This window comes from Canis lupus, chromosome 13 (assembly GCF_003254725.2).
Source record: "Canis lupus dingo isolate Sandy chromosome 13, ASM325472v2, whole genome shotgun sequence".
Lineage (NCBI taxonomy): Eukaryota > Metazoa > Chordata > Mammalia > Carnivora > Canidae > Canis > Canis lupus.
In genome coordinates, this window is record NC_064255.1 from 46,611,529 (window position 1) to 46,631,781 (window position 20,253).

At 42.6% G+C, this 20,253-nt stretch overlaps 1 protein-coding gene across 4 annotated transcripts in view; it reads right to left on the reverse strand.

Moving 5' to 3' along the window:
- The window catches only part of LNX1 (ligand of numb-protein X 1), a 174,934-nt gene that overhangs the window by 118,442 nt on the left and 36,239 nt on the right, over window positions 1-20,253 (reverse strand). Inside the window, exon 2 of one of the 4 annotated variants that reach the window (XM_049092958.1) lies at window positions 9,217-10,967. The exons of 1 other annotated variant lie outside the window; for it this stretch is intronic. The gene's annotated coding sequence lies outside the window, so the exon portion shown is untranslated. Of the gene's footprint in view, window positions 1-35; window positions 246-564; window positions 760-9,216; window positions 10,968-20,253 lie in introns of those variants that run through there. 2 more of the 4 variants (XM_049092956.1, XM_049092959.1) reach the window with 2 other exon arrangements.

Here is a 20,253-nt window from a genome sequence, read left to right on the forward strand (position 1 = left end):
GGGGGGAGGGCTGCCAGGAGGCCCACAGAAGTTACCTGTCTGGGGGCCGCCGTCTCGGGGGCGGGAGGCGTAAGGTCATCTCAGAAGTTCAGATGGCAATTGCCTCTTGTGAGACGAACGCAGAAAAGTGAGGCCAAACAAGGCAAATGCAGCAAAAATAAGACAACTCTGCATTCATTCGGCGCAGGCCTCCCAACCCCCATTAAACGGGCCGAACAGGTCTGAACCTTGGCGTTCAGTTTTTGACAAAGTCTCCACTGCACTCCACTGCAGGGTTAAAAAAAAAAAAAAATCAGATCAACTTCCCAGACAAGCAGAGGCCGGTTTAATGATTAAGAGAAACAAAAAGGATTAAATATCTGGCCCGGGAGAATTTTCCTGTGCAAGGAAAATGTCAAAGGCATCCCTCTGCTCTTCCTTCTCATAAAGGGCTTCTCCCCGTGGGACAAACACGCAACTAAGCCATTTATTTATTTTTTTCCATCCAAATGGATCCCTCCCGCGGATCCCCCAGGGGCTGGGGGTCTAAATGCCAAAAGAGAAGAGTGGAGGGTTTCAACTCACCTTTCCGGGTGCGTGGCCGGGGTTCTCAGGGCAGCGGCAGCCCCGAGGTTCCCAGGCCTCGTGGGTGAGTCCCGCGGCTCCTGGGGCCGCCCGAGCAGTGACCAGGCTCACCCTGGGTGCACAGGTGCCCAAGCAGGAGGAGGGCATTGGCCACTGGAGAGCAGGAAATGTGTGACCTCACAGGGGCCTCACCGATAAAGCATTGCAGGGACCTCAGCTATTGAAAGAGTCAGGAGGTCCCGCCCACCTGTCATTTACCTGAATACCTGCGGGCAGGTAGGTGGCCGGCTGTGTGCGGACAAATGAATCAGTTAGAGCAATTTGCCGGATGGAATTTACTTTCTTTCCTGAGCACAGCACGCGTCCAGCCCCGTGGATGGATCTGAATTGGGAAGCCGGTGGCTTCCACGGGCCCCCCTCCAGCCCCCTCCCCAGGAGCTACCTGTAAAGGAGTCCAAAGGGAAATTTAAACACTGAGGCAGTGTTCTGGAGGGCGGAAGAAAGAAGGGTGTGAAGGCTGACTGCTTGGAAAAGAGCCCAGGGTTACCCTCCAGTGCCTTTCTGGATGCATCCGCTTGAATCCCAAGCGCTCCTCTGTTCCCATATAAAAAATTTGCAGGCGACTCTTCAGATTCATCCAAAAAAAAAAAAAAAAAAATCTAAACACGGTATTGTTGGCAGTTTCTTTTCTTTTCTTTTTTTTTTTTTTTTTTAAAGATTTGTATTTATTTATCCGTGAGAGACACAGAGAGAAGCAGAGACACAGGCAGAGGGAGAAGCAGGCCCCTTGCAGGACCTAGTGCGGGACTCGAACCCAGGACCTGAGCCAAAGGCAGACACTCAACCACTGAGCCATCCCGGTGTCCCTTGTGGGCAGTTTCAAGGTCGAGTTTTCTTTTTTTTTTTAAAGAGTTTTTTTTTTTTTTAAAGATTTTATTCATTTATTCATTTAGAGAGAGAGAGAGGCGGAGACACAGGCAGAGGGAGAAGCAGGCTCCATGCAGGGAGCCCAACATGGGACTCGATCCCGGGTCTCCAGGATCACGCCCTGGGCCAAAGGCAGGTGCTAAACCACTGAGCCACCCAGGGATCCCCAAGGTCGATTTTTCAAATACTTTTTTCCTACACCCCCCCCCCCCAGTGGGAGGACAGCATTTTAATTCCATATCCAGGGGTCTGTAAAACTTCGGTGGTTCCTCCGGCGGCTCGCCTGGCAGTTAGTCACATGGTGTTGACAGTTGACTCTAGGCCTGCAATTAGGAGCCATTTAAATGATTCAGATTCGAATGCTAGTACAGTAATAAGGTGGCTTTGTCTGCTGGCTACAGCCAGGAAGAAGGAGTCAGAATTATTTCTGTCCCACGCGTGGTGTGTGACCCTGGGCAAGTCACGGTGTTGCCTCAGCTCTTCCAGAAGGAAACGACAGTAACGCTACAGCTCAGCCCCGCCAGCAGCACCGCACCAGCTGGGAACAATTATGACCAACTGTTTAAACCCTTTGGCATCTTCCAGAGGATTGTAAACAACTCCCTTCTTGTAGTTACACGTTGCGTAGTTCTGTGGTCCCCGTCCAGCACCTCCCAATAATTTATTAATTCTCTGGAAGGTGCTACCTGGGGAAATGGGGGGTTCTCTGTCCCAGGAGATGGCCTGCTTGCCCAGAGAGACATTTTTTTTCCCTCAAAGATAAAAAAATAATACCGGGACTCCTATTCCCCACCCTGGCGCCCTAGTCTGTGCCCCTCTTCTCCTGCTACTGTGCCACATGGTCACTCCTTATGCTGCTGCAGCGTTGTTGGTGGGTCCCTGGGTGGGTAGGTTGGCCTCCTGGCTGGGGGACGGGTGGAAGAGGCAAGGAAGGAGGTCCTGATTCTGTTCTCTTGGCCTCAACTTTGGGTGCAGCCAGTCATCCGATACCTTGTAAAACGACCAGGGAGGGAAGAAGGAGAAATTCTAGTCGAGGGCCCAGGGTGCAGGGCGGGCTCTGGATACCTCACCAGGAGGAGAGCTGGCTCCTCAACCCCAGAGTCCCAGTCCCAGGCTGTTTCCTGCCACCATCCCCACCTGGAACTGGGTGAAGACAATGAAAAGCTTAAAAACACACACACACACACAACACCAAACCACTCAACACCCCCATTCACATTTTTATGCAACAGAAACTAAGGCAGGGGTGGCTTCTCCTTAACAACAAGAGGAAGAGGTAAACCTTTTTCCGTGCGGGTCATTTGGGAAAAGTACTATCCACCAGCTTATACTGAGCTGAGAAACATCAGCAAAGCAAAGGCTTCTCCTTCACCTGGGGAGGGTGTCCCCTGGGCCCTGAGAAGGGCAGGGCGAGCCACCAAGCGGATGAATCATCTAGAAGGCCCAGCCTCCCAGCAGTCTGGAGGCCGCCTGCCCTCCCTGCGTGTCAATCATGCCTCACCTTTTTCTAGGGCCACCAAGTCTGTCCTGTGAGACTGGAGTCACAGATTTTTTGTTTGGGTTTTTTTTTTTGGAGGGAGTGGGGGGAGTTGGGGAGGAAGAATTTATAGGAAGTGACGATGCATAAAGCTTTATCCAAAGGCTTCCAGGCTGTGGGGCTTCACTCGCTGTATTCATATATGCTCAGCCATCCGCATATATGACCTGATGAATAAAAAGGAAGGACAAGAGTTGAAGCAGGAGTGGAGCTCACTCTCTGGTGTGGGGTATAAATGAAGAGGAAGAGAAAAAACTAGATGTATTTCACACAATCAGCCATCCTGAGTGAGATAGATCTTGGTACTCCTGGATTTAGAATAATCTCTAAAGGTCAAATAAAAACAATAGGGACTTCATTATCCCATTAGGGCTATTGGAGTAAGAGCTTAATAATGTATTCCATTGCATTATTAAGGAAATGATATTTCTAAAGTATTGAGGAAAAGATAGAACTAATAAAATAAAAAGCTGACATCAAATAAGTGCTTAGCAAGCACCACTTACTGTTCTAAGTACTTTTTACAACAGCCCTATAAGTTAGGTACTGTTTGCATTGAAAACTGGGGAAACCAAGGCATAGAAAGGCTGAGAACTTACTTAAGGGCAGCCCAGCCAGCGAATAACAGGCCCAGAGCAGTTTTAACCAGTGGAAGGAAGGGGAGGAGAGTTTCTGATTTCATTCTCACCAGGTAACTAGCTTCTTGGATACTAACGAAGCTTCTTACCCACCCTCTACTCAGAAGGAGGTATCTAGTGGAAGTAGCCCAGAGGGGGTGTAGTTTCTGGGAGAAGTGTCTTCCGTTGCAAATGAATTATTAATCTGGTTTATACGTAGACCACATAAGTCTAGGACATATACCCAGAGGCATGTTTGTGCCCATAGTTATGAGAAAACACACCCTGAACGTGTCACTTGAAATCATCTTTTTGAAGCCTGTCAAACCAAGTCCAAGAATGGAAGATCAACCTGAGGGGCCCCTTCAGAATGATCAGTTGTAAGTCTCAATGACATCTTTTATGGTTATTTCTCTTTATAACTTCAATAGTCCATCCCCTTAAAATCTGAAAATCTTATCAGGACAGCCGTAAGAACAAGGAACTACATACAATTGGATAATATGAGACAACGTGAAATTAAGTTCCAGGACAAACCACTGCCATGATGGCTGGTTGAGGCCGGGGTGGCAACTACTAAATGCACATTGTTTCATTATTTCCCCCCATACCATACAGGGGAACCATTAGTCCTTGCTGAAAGGCCATGGCACCCTGTAGCTCAGAGGTAACCTCAGAATCTTGAAGATGGAAGTCCAAAGACAGTGTAATTTCTATGCCTCGCTTCACAGAAGATGGAGGGATAATCAGGAAAGGAAAAGAGTAGTGTTGGCTGGTGCCATCAGGGAGGACTTCACGGAGAATGTGTGGGACCTTGGAAGATTGGCGAGACGATGAGAAGGGCACATAGTTCTGAACGGGGTGGCAGCATAGACGGAGGCAGGGATGATACCAGCCTGTGTGTGCTGGGGAGGAAGGTGTGGTGGGGAGAGCTGGGGGAGGCAGGGGGAAGAGGATCCACTGCATGCTACATTTGGATGGCTAAGGGGGGGACCAGATTACAAAGACCTTCAAGGGCTGACTGCTTCAGGTCTTCACGGTGATTCTGGCTACTACACTTATGATGGACAAACAGCTTTTTTAATTGGGACCAAAAAAAAAAAAAAAAAAAGGAAGGAAGGAAGACATTCAGCATCTTGGGCACAGAGTAACTTATTAAGAGTGACATTTTAAGAAAGGTTGAATACAGCGAAAAATAGACTCTTCAGTACAGAGAACAACTGTAAAGTCAATAACAACAACTGTAAATAAGAGTAGACTTATCCAGAAAACCTAAAGAGTGACCATGTTTTCAGTGTGGAGCTAAACTTCCAGGAGATGCCATTTCGGGGACCTTATAATCATCCTTCTCTTCAGAGGCAGGCCTCCTTGACGGTCCTCACATCCCGTAAACATGGTTGTCTGGAGGGACAGGTGGATCCCATTAGAACTCTCTCTGAACTCAAGGTTGGGCCTGTCCCGGTTAACCAGCCAGCTCACTTGGGCTTTTTGATTAGTTTTTATTCTTTTATGTATCCTGACAGGGAAATCTAAGGGGAGAAAGGAGGTCTGTTTTCAAAGCTCTTTCCTTCTAGATCAACACAATGAAGGTTGGCATGCTCAAGGCCTCCTCCTGCAGTGAACCTACGGCTAAGACCATGCCTCATGGCTCGTCAGAATTACTTAGCCCCTGTTTGCTTCCTTTTTTTTTTTTATGGCATATTTGTAGAGTTGTCTAGGATGACTAAAGGCCACAACTAAACATTCCATGTGATTTTAATAAACACATCTCGAGAAAAAGCCTCTTTGGCTGAAAGTACTCAGCATTATGAGATGAAATTACTGTATACATTCCATCATATTGGCCTCAGGTTTTTTTTTTTTTTTTTTTTTTAACGAGCTTAGCCCCTGATCTTTCATTGGCTAATTACAAGTGCTGAGCATGATGCAAATAAGCAGATCCCACAAGGGCAATTATGGAAAATAATAGTAATAATCACGACGATCAGCTGATGTGATAAATGCCGTCTGGTCCGTGTATGTGGAAGAGATTCTGGTTCTCTCACAACCTCAGGGCCTGCGCATTGCCTGCTGTGCAGATGAACTTCTAGGACGCTCTACGGATCTACGGTTTAGGGGCAGACACTTCTCTGCTTTGTGTGCTACTTGGGGGGTTGGGGGTGGGGTGGGGAGGGAGGACATTAGTTATTGGACTTGGCACCTATTTTGTGAACGTGGCACATATTTGTGGCCAGCATGCTCTTCTTTAGCACGCGCACACACACACACACACACACACGGACTTCATTGTTGGCGGTCCCTAAAATTTTCACAAGGCCTATATTCCACAGCTGTAAATATGTTAATATGACTCCACTCCTGCATAAACCAGGTGGATCAGTCCATTCTTTGGTGATCCACTGAACCAGTTCTTTATTGGTTCCTTTATATGCAGCGGTAATGATGACCCAGGGCCACGTATCATCGATAGAAGATATCTCTTCATCTTGTTAACTTTGGCCTCATTCTAAGGGCTTCCATGTCCTTGTGGATGACCCCTCAAGCATCCTTGGCCTCCTCAACTCTGAGGACATTTACCTCTGCTCCTCTTGAGCTGTTGCTTCTTACGGCCACCTCTTGGATCTTCTTATGACTTCCCAATCTTCCATCTCAAAAAATCTGAGAAATGCCATTCTCTGCTGTATTCACCACCATTCAGGTTCTTCACTCCCTTACTCACACTTTGTCTTCTTCTCTGCATTGATTATGTCCCCTGGTTCCTGGAGGTCACCCAAGAATATCTTTCCCATACTGTTTTCACTTCAAGCTTATCTGGCCCAGATTGCACATCCTGGCCAGCATCTTCCACTTCCTAGTGACCTGGTGGGACTGTGGCACTAGCCTTCTCTCTTCCCATAAGCCTGAAGACTGGTGCCCCTATTTTAGGGATGTCCTGCAGTGCCTGCTGTACTCGTTACTCTCCGTGGCATTCCTGTACCACTTCTTCCTTCCCTCTTGAGGCTCACCCCACCCTCAGTTCATTTTCCTCACCTGGCACCCTAGGCTTTTCATGATCTGGGCCCTGCCTGCCTATCAAAACTCAGTTATATCATTTCTTCCCCATCCACAGAACACCGTGCACCAGACCTGAGGTAACTCTGTGTCAGAGAGGAGCACTGCTACACACCCCCGTTTCCATGCGAAAGTGGTTTCCAAAGTGAACCCTGACCGGCTCCACCCTTGGCTCACTCTGCCTCTGGGAGTCCCTGACTGGGAAAATGGGAAAGAACAAGGAGGCCAGCCTGGTTTTGCTCCTTTCTTTCCTGTCCTGGGAGTGAGCCAGACATTTCCTGTGCTGTGCCAAGCTCTGGGTCTTTTCTGGGCAGGCTTCTGATTGAGAAACTGCTGCTCACACGTCTGCCTGGTCCCAGTGTCCTCAAGCTCTTTTTTCCCTTGTTCCAGGTACTGTTCCTCAATTTTACCATTCCCATGTAAAAGGTGATCTTTTTGCCTCCATAATTACACTTTGGGACTTTGCTCAAATTATCCCAAATGTAGATGGAGAACAGTTCTCCTTAGATACCCCCCAAAACCTGTTTGTGGTTCCCATAAATAATTAGTATCTCTCGCTTCCAGGCTCTTACCCTAACATTTATTGTTCATGTACCATTGCCCAGATCAACAGTATGCACATTTTCTGTGTTCTTTTACAGAATCCTGGCAGAAATCCCAGGAACTAACTCTACTTAACAGATGAAGAAACGGAGTCTCTGGGAGGTAATGTAACCTGTCCAACACGCCCACTGGGTGGCAGGCAGACGTGAGACTCAGGTACGACTCCTCCCTTGGCCTGGGAGACTCCTCCTCCCCCTGCAGGGCTCAGCTCCGATGTCATCTCCTTCACAGAACCTTCAGTGACCTCCCCGAGGTCTGTGCCTCCCTCGAGCTTGCCACACACTCTACTATATAGCCGTATTTCACGGATTGCCATTTTTAAAAGACCGTCTCGTCTCTAGATAGCCAGGTAGGGAATACAGCTTTTCATAGGCCCTTAGGACTCAGCCCAGTGTCAGGAAGGAACTTAGCCCAATGCCTGTGATAAATATTAGTTAAAAGAACTAAAAGGGGTGCCTGGGTGGCTCAGTCGGTTAAATGTCTGCCTTCAGCTCAGCTCATGATCTCAGGGCCCTGGGATCGAGTCCTGCGTCAGGCTCCCTGCTCAGTGGGGAATCTGCTTCTCTCTCTCCTCCCTGCTTGTGCTCTCTGTTGCTATCTCTGTCTCTCTCTCAAATAAATAAATAAAATCTAAAAAAAAAAAAAGAATAGAGAACTAAAGATGAATACAAGACAAAGGGAGGAGGAGGGAATGGAGAAACTCACGACAAGTTAAATCTTGAGGTTCTATTTCCTTCTGCCAGCACTTTAGGCCTGTGGACTTCAGAGAGGGAGATGATTTTATCCCATTGAAGTGCTACAGTAATACTACAATCTAGACATTCATTATTCACCCCTCCATTCTTTCACTTGCTTATCCAACAAATTTATTAAACACTGCTAATACACAAGTCAGTGTCAAGGATGTGAAGGCTCTATTTTCAGAAACTCACAAAGAATAAGCAGAGTTTAAGACCAATGGTTAAACAATCAGAGGTGGAAATTGCCTAATGGAGGAGTGGCACAGGTGCAGTTGCAAGGAGGGCACGGGCTTGTTTCTTCTCGTCTACAGGCTCCAAGTTGTTAAAAAGTACTTGTCCGAGTTTGCCCAGTTAGCAATATTATAGTAGCCTCACCTGTTTCTGGATCCTATGTGTGACACCCCAGAGAACCTGTGGCCTCTTACGACTTACGGTCTTCACATTGTATGGGCGGGTTCTCTGAGAGGGTAGAAAGACTAATCACTCCTTGCATGTGGTCTCAAAGTTTCATGACCACAGTCAGAATTGCTGGCATCCTAGGAAGAATCTGAAAAAAAGACCCGTTCTCTGCAAGTGCCAGAAACATCTGTAGAATATTTACATCTGTAGAACTGAAATTCTTTTACTGTGGATCGGTCTACTTCAGTAAGCTATTCTTAAAGATCCCCACCTCAAACCTCATAAGCTTTGAAAGCATCTGGTGTAATTTAATTCCCTTTTAATTCCATTTTCTGAGCCGTCAATCCTTCATGGAGGACAAATTACCATTTTCTTCACCGTGACCCTCCAACGGATTTGCTGTCTTTTCTGCTGTCTTATAGAGTCCAGGCCCAAGAGCCTGACTTCTCCAAACTTTATCCTGAGGGAGTCTGAAAATTCTTAATAACTAGTAACATAAAGTGTTTACAAATACACACCCCTCCAAAAAATGTCCCTGTGAGATGGAGTGGAAAAGGCAAAATCAAGAGGGGAATCGTATTGCTTGGCCTTCTCAGGTGTGATAAACACAGAGGAAGCCAACTTTCTCGGTGGGGAAGCATTTTCTTTCTCAATGAAATTTCACTTCCGTCCAAGAAAGAGCAGGTCCTCAAAAATGAGGATCAGAGCCAAGAAGCCTGTCCTTTAGTTCTCCTGAATTAAAGAATATAAGAAAGAGAATATGATGAAGACCACTCACCATTAATGAGGAGATGGACTCATGGTCAGATTCTGACTAAGAGTCTCAACAATGGGAAGTTCATGTGACTTTTCTCGAATCATGAGCAGGTGAAGACGCTCCTTTTCAACTTGGATGATGAACCTGGATGGGTGCCTTTTCAGGCCTTTCTTAGAGCTGAATTCCATGGCTACCTGTCACTTCTCCATGACAAGGTGCCTGGAGTTAACAAGGGTAGACTTCCTGGTGGTCATGAAGCAGCCGTGAGGTGGAGCAGTGCACCTGGGCTGGGATGATGTGCGGGGAGGGCTTCCCCACGTCCAGTCCTGGGTACTCTGCAGCAGGAGCGGTCATCTCTTCCCAAAGTCAGCATGGAAGCTGCGTTTCCAGTCCAAAGTTTAGATTATCACAGAATAATGAATACTTGAACCTACTGTCCTTTGCCAATTATGAGGCTGTGGGGTTGTTATCACTATACACCTTTCCTGGAGTCCTCCATTACTGAGTGGCTTAACTCATCCTGAATTGGAAATGTTGACTTCAACTGCAACTGAGGGGCCAAAGTACAGGTAAGACAGCAGGAAATCATCCCTCGCCCCTGGGAGATGAGAATGTCTGAGAAGAGGTCTGCATTTTGCATTCAAATCCCTTCAGCTCAGTTCACTCGGCATTTATGGAGAGTTAAGAGCCAGGAGCAGTGTTATTAACTGGTCTTGGTAACAGAGGCCCTAGGTTTCCAAGTTCCCTGTTTGTACCGTCTTAATTTGAGGCTTTGTCAATATCAATGCAGGCCATCAGCTCAGGGTGGCCAGGCTGGTTCTTCTGGTTCAGGCTGTCCCCCTGAAGTGGTGTGGTCCTTTGGCAAGGGGAGAGGTCACCCTTCCAGTCCAATCTCACTTTCTCTGAGTTGCCCCAGGAGGTGGACTGGAAGTACAGCTTTGACATGTCCTGCTGCAGGCATATTCACACCCCCATGTTAGGTGACTCTCACTTAAGTGTCTCCCCAGGGTGGCCAGCCCTTGTAGGTGATTTGGCTGCACCTGGATCAACACTGTTCATGTTCCATCTGCCCAATAAACTCACAGCTGTGACTACGGTGTGAATGCGGCAGCAAGCTAGGTGTACTGCGAGATGCTCATTCTTCAACATCATGTAGCTGCAAAGTTTTGGCAGAGGGACAACAGTGGTGCTAGGATGTCCCTTCCTCATCTCTGCCCCTCGGGCTTGCTGCATACACCAACTCTGAACTTGAAGTTGGAATAAGATCTATGATGTTCCTGCTCTGCCTTCAACCCATTTCAAGGTAGCATCTTCTCCAGGACGAAGGAACCAGGAACCACATGCAAGAGGTCACTGACAGGTCAGTCCCAAGTGTCAGTCTTCTCAAAGTCAAACTCTCTAAACCATTATTTCTCCCTAACCCACCCCTTCTCACACAATTCTCCCTGTTCTATAGAATCCGTATACCACTTACCCTCTTTATCCCTGCTTGACTGGCTGTCTTCTATCAGTACCATATTCCTCCCCTGGAAATGATCACATGAGATTTCATAGAAAAGCAAAAGTGGATCCTCATTAGGAAGCCTTAGGATTCTGCTGGTCAATGGAACGAGGGACAGAATGAGAAGTAAAAATCAGGGTCTGCCAATGTACGCGTCAAAAATGATGGAAATGAAATTAACTTCTGCAGTGATCCCAGGATAAATCCAAATGTAAAGAGTGAACTCTGCTGTCTGTGATCTTGATACAACCATTAGGGAGTTTGTCCGCTCCTGAGAGAAACAGATGCCAAGATATGATGAAACATGCAAGGACTTTATTAGGGATAATACCTATGTGGACGACAATGGGACTGGAGCTAAGTAAAGATTGGAAGAGCACCTGAAAAAATGTAATAATGTCTTTGTTGAATAAGTGTGTGATGCACAAAGTTCAGTTTGGAAAGGGAAAGAGAAGAGAAACATTTGGGCACAAAATGATGTGAATTAGCAGAATTGCTATTGGGTCAGAGGTAAGGTAAGCGGGCATCCACCATGTGGCTGTTCCAGGTAATTACTCCTGACACCTTATCTGACTGGTCTACTCTATTATTGGTTGATGCCTGTAGCTGTACTGATTCTTAATGTTTTCAAAACAACCCCCAGTTACATGGGCTATCATACTACCTGGAATATTTGCCAATGATTTCACAAATTAAAAATTTATTTCTGATGGCCTTCTCGCTGTAACACAGGCCTCTCACACATATTAACAATTCTTATAGATAGTGGTGCAGAAACAAAGGGAACTGTTGTTGTTCTATGAATTTGTTGGAGGATAGTTTATTAAGCTGATGGTTCATCCAATCAAAGTTGCCAATGAGCTGCTGGTTTTTGTTCTATTCTTCCTAGAAAAGAATGCACATTACTCTCTTCCCATTGCCCCACTAACAATATAACAGCAACTAAAGCTGGTATACTCCTTATTTATTCTTTTATCCTAAATACAGTATTCCCTCCTTAAATAGGAAAGGGTTGAAGAAAAAATGAACTGAGACCTTGAAATGTGACCTATTATTAAAATTTTTATAGTCACAAATGCTAAAGTAATGAAGATGTTTGGGGGAAAACTGGTGAAATTTCTAGACTTAAAAGCCTGGTAGACAAGAAGCAGAGCTAGCAGAGCCCATGCCAATGTGGGAATGTGGAGTCAGGAAGAAGCAAGAGAAAGTGACCCAGGAACGCATAGCTATTAAGGTGAGGACTGAATTTTCACAGGCAGTTGTACTGGAGTTCAGGACCAGTTTAACTAGATCTCCAAAGAATATCTGATATCTGGAAAACAGATTAGATGGATTTGTTTGTTTTTCATAACTAAAAGTAAGTTATGAATATCAGTCCAAAGTCTGAGACAGAGTAACTTATCTTTCATATAATGAACTAGAAAGTAAATTCTCAGACTAAAGATGTGTGCTCATGTCTGGGATGGGTTGAGCTTCTTGTGTGGGGATGGCAGGTTGTCATCCCTCCCAAGAAGAGTGATGCAAGGACAGGAAACTAGAAAAGATGATGCTATGAACATATAGAATTCCAGGGGAAGTGACATGCTATCTCATGTGCATTTAAACTCCTCTTCCAGGGGGCACCTGGGTGGCTCAGTCGGTTAGGTATCTGACTCTTGGTTTTGGCTCAGATCATGATCTCAGGGTTGTGAGATCAAGCCCCATTTGAGGCTCCATGCTCAGCAGGGTGTCTGCTTGAGATTCTCACTCTCCATCTCCCTCTGCCCCTCCTCCCCATTCTCACCCTAAAAAAATAAATACATAAATCTTTAAAATAAAAATAAAGTCCCTTTCACATTAATGAGGTGGCTGATTTTCCAACAGGGCACAAACTCTGAGTTCTAGTCATTGCTTCTGTTCTCCTGTGTGGTAATGGCTCCACCCCTCCCACTGAAATACACACTCTTACTAGCACTGAGTACTACACTATCCCTGTGCTCACCTTCGGAATGGCCCCTTTAGGAAGTTGTTTTCGATGACCTGCTATGACCATGACACCTGTTTCCTGCCCAGACTGCCACAGTGGCCCAAAGCCACACACAGCCCTCTTCCTTCTTCCGTGCCCAGGGCCTACAGGAAAGAATGGCTAAAATTCCCTGTCTCTTCTTGTGTCGGGCAAAGACAGATATGAGATTAGGCTAGAGATCAGAAAATGCAAGAAATTCAGACTGGGGATATCCTGCCTCCAAGAATGGTCAAACTTTTAACAATTAGGAAAAAGAAAAAGTGGGAAAAAAAAGTCAAATCACTAATAACGAAATTAGAAGAAATAGAGTTAAGCATGTCCACCATCGTGCTAAATGAAGAACATGGCATTTCCTTTCCATTTCTTCAAAACCGTGCATACTCAGCCAAGTTACCAATGATGTCCCTATCGCCTGATCCATGATGATGCTCAGTCCTAATCTGCTACTTTCCCTTTACCCTACCTACTCCAGCCACACTGGCTTCCTTGCTTTCCCTTTTATACACCAAACATACTCTATTTTACAACTTGGTATTGGCTATTCTTTCTGCCTGGAATACTCTTCCTCAGGTGTTCCCCTGGCTGGCTACTTCCCTCCTTGAATTATTCCTCAAATGTCACCCTTTCAATGGGACCTATTGGGACCACTCTATTTACAGTTGCAAACTTCCCCCTTCTGCTCCCGATCCTACATACGCTGCTCTACTTTCATTTTATTCCATGGCATTTGGTACTTCCAAAATGCTTTGTTATTATTGCTTATTTATTATGCATATTGTTTATTTTCTGTCTGCTCTTATAGATTTTCTTGAGGGCAAGCATCTTGGTTTTATACATCAATGTCTAAAACAGAGTCTAGGCCATGGTAAGGTGCTCAATAAGTATTTGCTGAATAAGCAAATAGCAGAGGCTTTCATACACAAAATTCAACTAAATGGGATTAATGTGATGAGAATAAGGGCAGGAAAAGAGAAGAATGCAAAGATGAATAGGTCAGAAATAGGATATTAACATCAGCAAAAATGGAGTTAAAATTAAAATCATTAAATAAGGCAAGAAAAAGACACTCCACCATGATAAAAGACACTTTTTATAAAGAGGATATAATAGTCCTAAGCAGGTTGCATTAAACATCAAAGTATGCATCAAATATCAGATATCTAACTATATAAAACAAACACAATTAGAAATAGAATAACAACTTGATTTTTTAAAAAGTACAATTCCGGTGGGTAACTTCAGGCTGTCACTAAAATGACTTTGGAGTTGTGACCACAAAAGCGGGCCAAAAGAGATATGCAAAATTAATGAGAGGTAATTTAATGATCTATTAGGAGTTGATGAAAAAATATTAAAATAATTGATAATAGAACCAAATAAAAAAAAAAAGGGGGAGTTGACTGTAAACAAATGCTAAAACTACTTAACCCTCCTCACAGCCCCTGGATGATTTGCATTACTCATCAGAGAATTAAGGGAGGATCCAGGAAACCTAGATTATAAAATCACTGCAGGACTGGGAGTTCCCATTAACCTAGTGAAGTGGAAGCTGACAAGAGTTAAGGGCCATGCCTAGAACTGAATTAGCATAACTTCTCCCATATTCTAGTGGCAGAAGGAGTCACAAGGGCCACCCAAATTTAAAGGGATAGAAAAATAGTGTCTCTTGATGGAAAGGAGCAAGTTCACACAGAGAACATATGGGATAGGAATCATGGTATGGTAGCCATTCTGGAAAATACAATCTACTATAATAGATAGTTGGCATGCTTAAGAAGAAAATTTAATATACTATCTTTATTATCACATAATTTATAGTGCAGTTGAAGATTTTAAGGAAATTTAATAAATTAAGTTATAAAAGTACTATAAAAAGGAACTGCATTTTTGGGCCAGATTTATAGATTAAATAATAATATTTGTCAATTAATCTTAAAATCTCAGTAAATGGATTTCTCTTAAAATGTAAAAATCTGGGGACGCCTGAGTGGCTCAGCAGTTGAGCATCTGCCTTTGGCTCAGGGCATGATAATGGTCCCGGGGTCAAGTTCCACATCGGGCTCCTTGAGAGGAGCCTGCTTCTCACTCTGTGTGTCTCTCATTAGTAAATAAATAAAATCTTAAAAAAAAAAAAAAGTAAAAATCTGGAGGAAACCTCACCTCCTAAGAAAAAGGAAAAGCAGAATAATCTATGCAATTATAACTCTTCTGGGTTCCATTAAAGAGCTGAGGTTGTAGGGCAACCAACTAGCCTGAAATCTAATCTCGAAGGAGAAATAAAATGAGTACTAGCTAATCTGAAGCAGAGTATGGAAGGGAGACAGATTTTTCATAAAAGTAGGTAAGAAACCTTCAGCTAAAATTTGCAAACAATTTCTGAAGTCAAGTTTGGGCTATCAGGAAAGCATAGCAATCCTGGGAGCTGCAGATAAAAGGAAAATTCACACTCAATCACAGGCTATTCTCCACAGACCACACCAGGTGTTCATAAGAAAGACTGGGGCAGGGTAGAAGATGAGAGAAGGCCTTCCTAATGGTTCAGACGTGTGGAAGGAAGATGAGAAAGACAGCAGGACCTGTGAAAGCCAAAGGGTATAGAAGAACACCTTTCAAATACTGAAAAGGAAATACTGTAAACACAAATTTCTATACGCAGCGAAAAGCTGTTCAAGTAAAGGGAAATTAAGACTTTTTCAGATAATCAAAGATTGAAAGCATTCATTACCAATAGACAAGAACTCCAAGAACTTTTAAAGGAATTTCTTTAAACAAAAGGAATATGAGACAGAAACTTGGATTTGTACATTAAAAACAAAAAAAGCACTGGAAATGATGAAAATAAATGGACCGTGGAAGTCAGGACACAACACCATTTTGGGAGCACACACTCCTCTAATCCAATCTGATTTCATGGGCTACTTTATCTTGCCCAAACTACCCTGAAAAAAAAAATCTAGCATTCTAAAATATAGTAAGAATAGTTATTTATGTGTTATTTGGGGGAAAAGGCAACTTAGTTAAGGAAGAATGAGATTTGGACCAATTTATAAAAGAGCAAAATTTTTTATTTAAGTGTGGTCAAGTGTAAAAACACAAGTAGCAAGGATAAGAAAAATCCAGAGTGTAGGATGAACATTGAAAATATAAGCACTAGGTGTTATGCTATATGGTGGGAAATTGAACTCCAATAAAAAAATATGCAAAAGATAAAAATACAAAAAAGTTATAAAAGCCAAAAAAAGAAAAAGAAAGAAAAAGAAAGAAAGAAAAGAAAGAAAGAAAAAAGAAAATATACAGTTATGAGTGCCTGGGTGGCTCAGTTGGTTAAATATCCAACCCTTGGTTTTGGCTCAGGTCACGATCTCAGGGTTCTGGGATTAAGCCCTGTATTGACTTCCATGCTCAGTGCTGAGTCTGCTTCAGATTCTCTCTCCCTCTGACCACCCTCCTGACCCCCACCACCACTGGCTTGCTCTTAAATAAGTTAATAAAATCTTAAATTAAAAAAAAAAAGAATATATACAATTTTAGAAAGCCAAGGAAGTCTTACATTTAAAAATTTATCATTTTAATAATTTAAAATTTAACTAAAAAAGAAAATAGCAAGAGGATACTGTTTTAACCCACAAGCCATTCCCCGCCCCCGCCCCCCCAAAAAAACTTATATTAACTTGATATATCTCTTTGGACTGTATTGGACAATTCTGCAGAAAGAAAGAAAGAAGGACATAGACTTGATTATTTTATTTACATAATAACTATGTAGCACTTGTTATTGCTTATTTCCATTCTAAATACCTTACTAATATTAAATAATGTAATCCTCATAAGAACTCTATGAAGTTGACATTATTATCATTCATATCTTACAAGTATGCTCATAACCATAGGGTAAAGTGAAGATTTGGAAGTAGACATTTTCTCTGAAGTCTTTGCTTTCGATCTTTATACCATGCTGCCTTCCAACACCATAATTGGCCCAAATCCTACATTCCTGATACAATTTCCATGTCTGTGAAACATTTATGAACATTTATACCTGGCTGCAAAGAAAACTTCAGCAAATTCAATGAGTAAAAATTCTATAGGTTATGCAGTCTGATCCTAATTCACTACATAAGAAAGAAAATATTTTAAAATGACCAAAAAATGGACTACTTGGAAATTAAGAAATTCTTAGATTACATTTGGCTAAAAGAAGAAATTAAAGGGAAATCACTGGCCATCATAAAAGCTACAAAAAGAGAATTTTATAATATACTCTAAGGCTCTACGAAGGTTGTATCAAAAATTATATAGTCAAAATGTCCTTGTGAAAGAATGAAGACGAGAAATAAAGAAACTAAAACCACATTTTAAGAAATTATCAAAAAAAGAAGAAAACAAAAGAGTAATTAATAAAGTTAGAATCTTAAAGAAGTAAAAAAAGTAGTAGAATATGTAAATAAATTTAAAATCTTGTTATATTAAAAATGCAAACATTTACTAGATAAGCTTGATTTTTAAAAAGAAGAAAAAGCAAAATTATAAAAGATCAAGGAGTTAAAAGAACAGATTAAAATGACCAAAAGGATTAAAAGAACATAATATGAAATTTTATGGGAACAAATTTTGAAACTGGAAAAAACATTGGAAAAGAAGAGGACAAACTTTTTTTTTTTTTTTTTTTTTTTTTTGTGGATGACATGATTGTAAACCTAGAAAACCCAAAGGAATCTAGTAAAAATCTCCCAGAATTAAGAAGAGAATTTGGTGAAGTAGATGGATCTAAAAATATGAAAACAAAATCAGTAGCTTGTTCTTTACTCTGGCAATAAGAACAGGAATGGAAGAAATCCATTTAAAACAGTGAAAAAGAAACCCTTGTGAAATACTTAGATTTAACAAAAAAAGGAAATAAACAACAAGGTCATACTAAAATATGTAAAAGGAGAAATGAAGAAATGGAAAGATATACCAAATTCTTGGATGAGAAGACTCAATGCCATAAAATTCCCCCAAATCTCAACAGTGTGGGTATTTTTTGTCTTTGCTTTTGGCAGTTGGGTAAAGTGATCCTAAAGCTTCTGGAGAAAAATAAATACCAAAGACAAGACAAATAATTTTGGAAAAATAGAGATAGGGCAGTGGACTTCCTTGCCAGTTATTCCAACCCTCTATGAAGCCATTATATTCAAATGAGAACCCTATTGGATCCCAATTTTATGGCACATCCAAGGATATAGTACAAAAATATGAATGAAAAATATAAAGAAAAAGCAAAACTCTTGCAAGAAAATCCAGTAGATTATATGTACTATTTGTGCAAGAAAAGTTTTCTGATAAAAACTGAGAAGTCAAAAGCTGCAAGAGAAATGACAGGTGTATTTAACTATAAAAATTACAATTTTTAAGGCAAAAGTTTACAAATATCATTGACTATGACAGATTTGCAGAAATAGATATAATGCAGACAATATATTTAGTTTTTATAACGTATTTTAAAGATTATAATTTGACAAGAGAGACAAGAACAAGCCAATAGGAAAATGGGTAAAGAATGTGAATGGCCAAACTCAGAAAAGTGAATCCAAATGCCAAGAAACATGCAAATAACCTCAAATTCACCACAAGGGAAGGGATTGCAAATTAAATTAACAACGAGATGTCAGATTGTCTAAAATTTAAAAGATCCATAACATTTATTGCTGGCAGGGCTGTAGGAAAGGGAGCAATTCATGCAGCGTGAATGAAATGAGAAATGTTAGAGCCCGGATGCCTGGGTCGCTCAGTCAGTCAAGCATCCTACTCTTGATTTCGGCTTGGGTCATGATCCCGGGGTTGTGGAATTGACCCTGCATTGGGCTCCGTGCTGGGCATGGAGCCTGTTTGAGATTCTCTCTCCCCCTCTCTCTCTGCTCCTCTGTCATCCCCTCTTAAAACATTAATTAAAGACCTTCAGATGAAGGGTAACAGGGAGATGGTATATGACTGCCCCAGCTCTTCCTTTGATGGGATCATTGTGATGATGAGTCCAGAGGACCAGGTGGGTCTTCAAGTGGCACCGAGTCAGCAGCTTTAAGTCGAATATGTATGGAGTGTCGGTCACTGGTCGCTTACCCCAAGGAACTATGCAAGAGCTGTAAAGTTGAAGAGTGGCCTACAAATCCAGAGACACAGCTATTAAGACCTAGCAAGATGCATGGCCTCCAGCATCTTCACTACCCCCCTCCTACATCCGCTTGTTTTCTGTTATGGAACTAAATGGGCGGAATTCCAGATACTGCCCACCCTCCAATTCTGAGACTTGGTAGACTGGTGAGAGAGCACAATGTGTCCCTTGGCCATTCTACCTTTGGACAACTGGTAAGGCTGGTGGATTAACAGAGACTGAATGGAGTGCAGGGTAGGAGACCAGGTCTGTGCCCTTGCCCACAGGTAGGATTCTGGGTCAAATGCCAATAAAAATGGATCCCTAGGAAAGTTCTTAAGCAAAAAAACCCAAAACCCAAAAAAAAACAAAACAAAACAAAACAAAAAGTCACAGCCTCTTGGGGAAATAGTAAGGTGATATGTATTACAATTTAAAATACATAGACTCTTCAGGCCAGCAGTCCTTTTCCTGAGAACCTGTTGGGTAGAAACAAGGTCACCAGAACCAAAGGGTTCACATAAAGGTGTTTTTTGGAGAGTGAGAAGTTATTTTAGGTTTTATGGGGTTTTTTTTTGTTTGTTTGTTTGTTTGTTTTTGCAAATTGTTTGCAAAAGCTACATTGTGTTTCTAGGAATAGGAGAATGGCTGAGTAAACTATGGAATATCCATATGATGGGCCAATGTAGCCACTAAGGAGAATGATTCTAAGCTGTGCTGGTTGACAGGAAGACCTTCAGAAGGTGTTGCTGACTGAGTAAGGCACAATGGTTCTATTTTTGTAAAAGAACAATGATCAGAAATCACTTGTATGTTATGTGTGAGCATGTGTATGTGATTATGTAACCATTGGTAAAAATAGGAAAGACACATCTTAGACTATACATATGGGTTATCTGGGTAGGTGGGTGGGTTGCGAATTGGTAGGTGTGGAAGAGAAAAGGAGGCACCAAGCCAAAAAAGGAGAAAACAAAAAGACCACTCACGTATGACCGCACACTTGTACCTCTGCTTGAACTGAATCACCTATGCAGATTGGACAAAAGGAACTCACCTGGCCAGTTGGAGGGACCGTACCTCATGGATAACTTCTTCCTCTCCAGGAAAATTTGCTATTCCATTTGTATTCCTGCATGCCAACACATTCCCCGAGAAATAGTTTCTGCTTCTGGGGTTCCTATATTTAACTCTAAGACCCCTCCCACATGACATAGCATTTCCTCTCAGAAATAGCACTCAGAAAGTCTCCATCACCTTCTGGAAATGGTTATCCTTTGATGTTTCTACCTCTCTTGCTACCTTGTCCATGCTTCCTTTCTTGGCTGCAGGGTTAACCTAAGTAAAGTGGATCACACAATTCTGGGCAGAAGGTGAAGGGTTCCATCACGGGTACCTGCGGAAATGGCCAATTCTTTAGCTCAT